The sequence below is a fragment of the Mus caroli genome, unplaced genomic scaffold (assembly GCF_978045245.1).
Source record: "Mus caroli unplaced genomic scaffold, Mus_caroli_1 scaffold_2, whole genome shotgun sequence".
NCBI lineage: Eukaryota > Metazoa > Chordata > Mammalia > Rodentia > Muridae > Mus > Mus caroli.
Window position 1 is genome coordinate 50,801,486 of NW_028227257.1, and position 6,711 is coordinate 50,808,196.

Sequence of the window (6,711 nt, forward strand, 5' to 3'; positions counted from 1 at the left end):
TGCCAAGTTGTTAGCACTAGTCTGTCAGAGCTGTTAGCATTAGGTCACCAAGTCCACTGGTTGTCAGCTATCTCAGGAATATCTCAGGAAGACAGGTTCAGCCTCTCAGCGGGTAGTGGAGTCTTGGAGAAGAGTATTGCAGGTGACAGAGCAATAGAACCATCTAGGTGGGAAGGCTCCACCCCAAGTGGTCTCATTCACAGTGGCAACAAAGGTCTGAATCAGCTTGTTCAAGGCTGGGGGAGGGTACACCTTGGATCTCCAAGACATAAACTGTCTAAATTTAGTCCTTAGACATAAGGACTAAACCTCCTTGCCTTCATAAGTAAGCCCGTGAAGTTATTCGTTATGGCAACGAAAAGCTGACTGAGGTATCCACATCAAATCTCTTCTTCCTTCATAGGGAGTTAATGATCAAATACCCTGTTAGAGTCATTTCTTCATCTCTGTGACCAAATGCCTGATGAGAAGCACCTGGAGGGAAGAAGTAACGATGTTAGCTCACAGCTCAATAGAGAACAAGATGTGCTTGCTGGGATTGTGTCCAGGGCAGCAGGAGCTGCAGCAACCTCAACATCTTGAGGGATCAGAAAGCAGAGCTCTCAGCCTGGAATCAAGGTTGGCTATAATCCCTATGGCTGTACATCTTCCAATTAGACCCCACATCTAAAAGGTTCCACAATGCCCCCCAACACAAAGCCAAGCATTGATACAGATGAACCTGGGCAGAGGAGGGGGAGCATTTCAGAGCTACACCACAACACCTATTCACAGATCTGGTCCCCGATAAGATTTTCCCATGCTACTGTGACTGAAGTTCATTCTAGAAAATTCCAAGGCACAGGATTTTTCTTGCATCAGTCATGCAAATGCACTCAAGGCTGTGACGTGAGTTGAGAGACTGGCTCTAGTGCAGCAGAGGAGGAAGACACTGGGATCTTGGCCATGTGTTCATTTAAGTGTCTTGTGTTCTTTGGACCTACTCCCAGTGAGCATTTCCCTCATACTTGAAAGGCAGCTCCAGCTTCAAAGTCATTTGGTGTCTCACGGTCAATTTCAAAATGTCCTTCAAAAGACGATTTTTCAAGTGTCTGGTTAAGAGTCATTTGTTACAAAAGGAATACCCCTGCTCCAGGTTTCCATGGCCCTGCCCTGCCCTGAAATTCCAATAACAAACCTTCTGGAAACTCCACACCACATCTTTATCTACCATGAATAACCTGCCTGCATACAGGCAGGTTACATTTTGACCCACAGTATAGATCTGCTACCAAGTCTCCCCTGCATCTAGGTGTTATTTAAACCACAAACTAGATGAATCAATGCCACATTGTCAATCTGATATAGGATATCCCAAATCCCAAGAGCTCTAACAATGCTATGCATTTTTCTCACCAAGAAGGATTAGCTGAGACACAGCATCCTGTCTTAGACCAGTGGATTCCCCAAAACTTTTCCCCCAGTATGACAGAGCTCTAAATTTTAGGGAAAGGGAACTTTATCTTTCATCTACTTTACTGACAATATTTTGTTTAGATCCAAGTGTCAAAGGCTGTATCAGCCTCTTCTGGTAGAGACTGTCTCGGATGCATTTGGAGCTATGTCTTGGTTAAACTGATGGAAAGCCACTGTCACCCAGCAGTTCCTTATGACTATGAACCCAAGGGACATGTGGTAGGAATTGTCATTGTTGAGTCTTTAGTATTTGATGAAGGAGCTGATCTCTGCAATTCTTCACCTAGCATGGGTTTGCTTCTCATTTATTGTCTTAACAGTTAATGCTAGAACCTTTCTAACATGATTGGTGAGGTATCCAGCATGCCAGTAAATATATATTTATCCTATTGAGGAAAACTCAGAAATAATGCAACTGTTGGGGGGCTGGTGAGATGGCTCAGTGGTTAAGAGCGCTGACTGCTCTTCCAAAGGTCCTGAGTTCAAATCCCAGCAACCACATGGTTGCTCACAACCACCGGTAATGAAATCTGACGCCCTCTTCTGAAGTGTCTGAAGACAGCTACAGTGTACTTACATATAATAAATAAATAAATAAATAAATAAATAAATAAATAAATAAATGAATAAATAAATAAGAAAGACAAATATCCTTTAAAAAATGCAACTGTGGACCCGTTAGACCCACTTCGAAGGAGATGTCAGGCAGGACTCTACCTTGTCTCTACTGACTTATTCTGGGCAGGGAGCCATGACAGTTTTTCAGGTCCTCTGGCATGTTTTTTAGGTCAGAAGTGAGTATCTAAGGCCCATGATAGATCCAGACATTCCTTTCTCTGTGGTGAACACTTAGTCTAGAACATGGCCATGGGTCCCTAAAGAAAGAGCCAGAGGGCTTCGAACAGAAGCACATGCTTGATTGCAGCCACTGAGCTAGCGCGTGCAGCCCTTTAAGTCCCCATCAGGGCCAGCCATGGTAGTGGTGCACGCCTTTAATTCCAGGGCTCAGGAGGCAGAGGCAGGTGGATCTCTTGGAGTTTGAGGCCACCCTGGTCTACGTAGGGAGTTTCAGGCAACACTCACACACACACACACACAAGAAGAGGAAGAGAGTGAGAAAGGGAGAGGGAGAGAGGGAGAGGGAGAGGAGGAGAGGGAGAGACCAGGTGCCCTCCTCTTCCTGGGAGCTGAGTCTGAGGACTGACACAGATGTAGAAAGTGCCTGAGGACTTACGATTCTCACTGTGGTGGATGCCATCTGGCTTTGATCCTCATTTTTCTACTTATGCAATCAAATTTTAGTCAGCTTCCTTCTTATCTCCTCCCCCAAAGAATTTGGTGGCTCATTAGCCATCATAGATATCTCTCTGTCGGGACACCATGGCTCCTACTCCAGTCTTGCTGTCCACGCTGGGAAGTATGGCCACCTCAGCTCTTAGTTAGTACCGGCACTTGCCTCTGCTGTTCTGGAATCTTCCTTTCTGTTCACCGGAAGAAGTCCAGTTCAAGGGCAGCACATCTTCCTGTCACCCTCGGCCCATGTGAACCTTCGACTCCTTGTTTCCCATCGGTGCCAGAGGCTTCCTCACTGGTGCACTCGGGATTGAATTAAGAGTAAAGGAGCAGGCCCGGCGTGGTGGCGCACGCCTTTAATCCCAGCACTCGGGAGGCAGAGGCAGGCGGATTTCTGAGTTCGAGGCCAGCCTGGTCTACAAAGTGAGTGCCAGGACAGCCAGGGCTACACAGAAAACTCTGTCTCGAAAAACTAAAAAAAAAAAAAAAAAAAAAAAAAAAAAAAAAAAAAAAAACCACCACCACCAACAACAACAAAAAGAGTGAAGGACCATGATGCCATTATTTCTTCTCTGATTGTTCAGGTAGAACAGATGTTGGGAGCAGAGAGAGACAAAAAGCAAAAGTGGAAAAAAGGTCAATAATAGGAAAATCTGAAGAGAGTGTTTTCATCTGCTGAGATATCTGACTAGTCTTAAAATACTTTATTTTCTAATAATATTTTCTGCTTAGTAATTTTAGATGCAAAATTTTAAGAATGGTATTATTCATTTTAATTTTCATTTGTGTATATGTTTGAATACATATGCTGCATATTTACAGGTACCTGTAGAGGCCAGAGAAAGGTCATCAGAGTCTCCTGAGCTATAGGTGATTGTAAGCTGCCTACCATGGGTGCCAGAAACACTTCTCTTGGGACTAGGAGGAAGCGCCGCCTAAGCAGACTCCTTTCCCGATGTGGCATAGCAGATTTCTGTTTTCTGTTTCCTTAACATCGAATCTGAATTTTACTTATCCTTTCTTTGTTGTTGTTGTTGTCTTTTGGAGACAGGATTTCCATATCTAGCCCAGGATGGACTGAAATTCAAGGTCCTCCTGCCTCAGCTGCCTGAATGTTGTGATCACAGGTGTGCACCACGCTCATTGTACATCAAGGGCTCAGACTTGGATCAGCCAAAAAAAAAAAAAAAATTCTGCAATACATTTTTATTGTAGCCCACCCTTAGTTTGTTTTACTTTTCAAAAAACAACAACTCAGTGAAACACTGTGTGGTCATTGTCCAATGTCTGGATTAGAAACAACAATGATGTTCATACCTTTAATAAAATCTACGAACTTCTCTGTACCTCATGGTATGCCATTTCAATGAAGACGCAAACACACTGTGATACTTAACTTAGATGCTCTGTGTCTGGTAACAGAATCCAAATTGTTTCCACGCGAAGGATCTTTGACGTTTCACGTGCTCTTCCATGTCCTGGGAGCTCCCTTATTTAGCCTCAGTTCAGCCCCACAAAGTTTGGGTGCTTTGGGTAATTCATAAATGTCATATAAATATAGCTACTGCACTGCTGTATAGGGAACAATGACGGGGAAAATATCTACATGTATTCAATAAATACTGGTCTTTTTTCTAAATATTTTTGTTATGACTGCCTGAATCCATGGACTTAGGACCCATTAATATGTGGGAACAACTGTAATAAACTGTTAACACTTTCTCGTTGTCACAATGCATCCTACAGAGATGTATGCTGAAGCCTTTGTAGCCACATCTTTGCTGATTTAAAACATCCTTTCCTGAGCAATATGTGGTGATGCACGTCTGTGTCCCTAGCTCTTGGGAAGCTGAAGAGGAGGATCATGGGTAGAAGGTGAGCCTAGGCCTGTCAGGAAAGAAATGGAAGAAAGGGGAGGGGAGGGGAGGGGAGGGGAGGGGAGGGGAGGGGAGGGGAGGGGAGGGGAGGGGAGGGGAGGGGAGGGGAGGGGAGGGGAGGGGAGGGGAGGGGAGGAGAGGAGAGGAGAGGAGAGGAGAGGAGAGGAGAGGAGAGGAGAGGAGAGGAGAGGAGAGGAAAACAAGGAAGGAAGGAAATTTATTTCCTGATTTGGTTTTCGAGACTGAATTGCTGGGTTAAGATGCTAATATTTTCCCAGGTCTCTTAAACTGTACTGTTTTGTTCTCCTGAAGTACTTCCCCAATTTATTTAGTAGCTATTGTCTAAGCACAGGGCACTACACCTGCACCAATACCGAAACATAGTAATTTGCTAAATTAAACACACAGCAGCGTGTTTAAAATACAGGTTCATTTCTACTGATCGTCATTTGAAAATACGGGCAAGTAATCTATATTCTCTGAGCTTTAGTATAAAATAACCTCAGCCTACTTCCAAGAATATTGTGAATAATTAAAAAGATGTAGAACACTTGAAAGTATTTTAGGAAAGTCAAGAGTGCTACAGAATGTAAGTTCTTAAAATATTGATGAACGGATACTAAGGTTTCTGATCTCTTTCCAAAAGAAAATGGATGGCATGGATGGTTGCTTAGATGCTTACCTGGCAGTGTGAGATGCTGGTGTCTGTAGTCTTCATGCAGCAGATAAAGTTCAGGTGAGAATTTTAGCTTCATTTGACAGATGAGCAGACAGGCTCAGTGATATTAAAGAACCCTTCCTCCCTTTAAGGGAAAAAAAATCACTTGGGGAAGCAAAAACAGGAATCAAGGCTCATCTTTTTAATTATTTTATTACTATTATTTTTGTTGTTTTAGTGGGTTTGGGGGGCTGGGGGCTGGAGAGATGGCTCAGCAGTTAAGAGCACTGGCTGCTCTTTCAGAGGATCTAAGTTACTGAACTCAAAGGGGTCACCCATCACCCAGGCTGCTCATAGCTGCCTATAACTGTCGCTCGATGCTATCCAACAGCCTCTTCTGGCATTCCTCGGCACATGCACTCTTGGTACATACCATCCACAAGTATAAGCACACATACACATCTTAAACCTTTTACTACATGTATCTATATGTGCATGTGTTCACCTGCACTCACGGAGCACAACAATTCTTTTTTTTTTTTTTTTTTTGGTTTTTCGAGACAGGGTTTCTCTGTGTAGTCGTGGCTGTCCTGGAACTCACTCTGTAGCCCAGGCTGGCCTCGAACTCAGAAATCCGCCTGCCTCTGCCTCCCAAGTGCTGGGATTAAAGGCGTGTGCCACCACGCCCGGCCATTTTTTTTTTTAAAGATTTATTTATTTATTTATTATACATAAGCACACTGTAGCTGTCTTCAGACACTCCAGAAGAGGGCGCCAGATCTCGTTACGGATGGTTGCGAGCCACCATGTGGTTTCTGGGATTTGAACTCTGGACCTTTGGAAGAGCAGTCGGGTGCTCTTACCCACTGAGCCATCTCACCAGCCCCAACAATTCTTGCAGGATTCAGTTCTTCCACCATCTGCATCTCAGGGATTGAACTCCAGTTGTCAAGGTTGGCAGCAAGCACCTTTACCAATTAAGCCATCTCGACAGCCCAGAACTCATCTTTGTCAACGCTGTGCTCATGCATTAGTGTCCACATGGTGGGTCCTGAATCATAAGTGTGCATGTTGGGGAGTAAAGATGCCTCCGTGGTCAACTGGACAAAGATGAGCTGGTGGAGGTCAATAGGCGGAGTTTGAGCCAGAGGTCTTCCCACAGTGGGTCAAGAGGAAGCCTGGACTAATCCCCTGATTGTGTTCTGGCCACGTTTTAAGACTGCAAATACATGAACATACTGCATGCCTGGGGGGGATCTCTCTACCTCTTCTCTGACCCAGGAATAAGGGCTATTATGATGAGATGGTCACGTGGAAACAGGACCTCTTCCCACTGAGATGCCAACACACAGTTATTCCCTGCTCCTGGGGGAGTGACTTCCTGTCCCTTTGGTGCTGCCATGGAGGATTTTAAAGATTCAGAAGTAA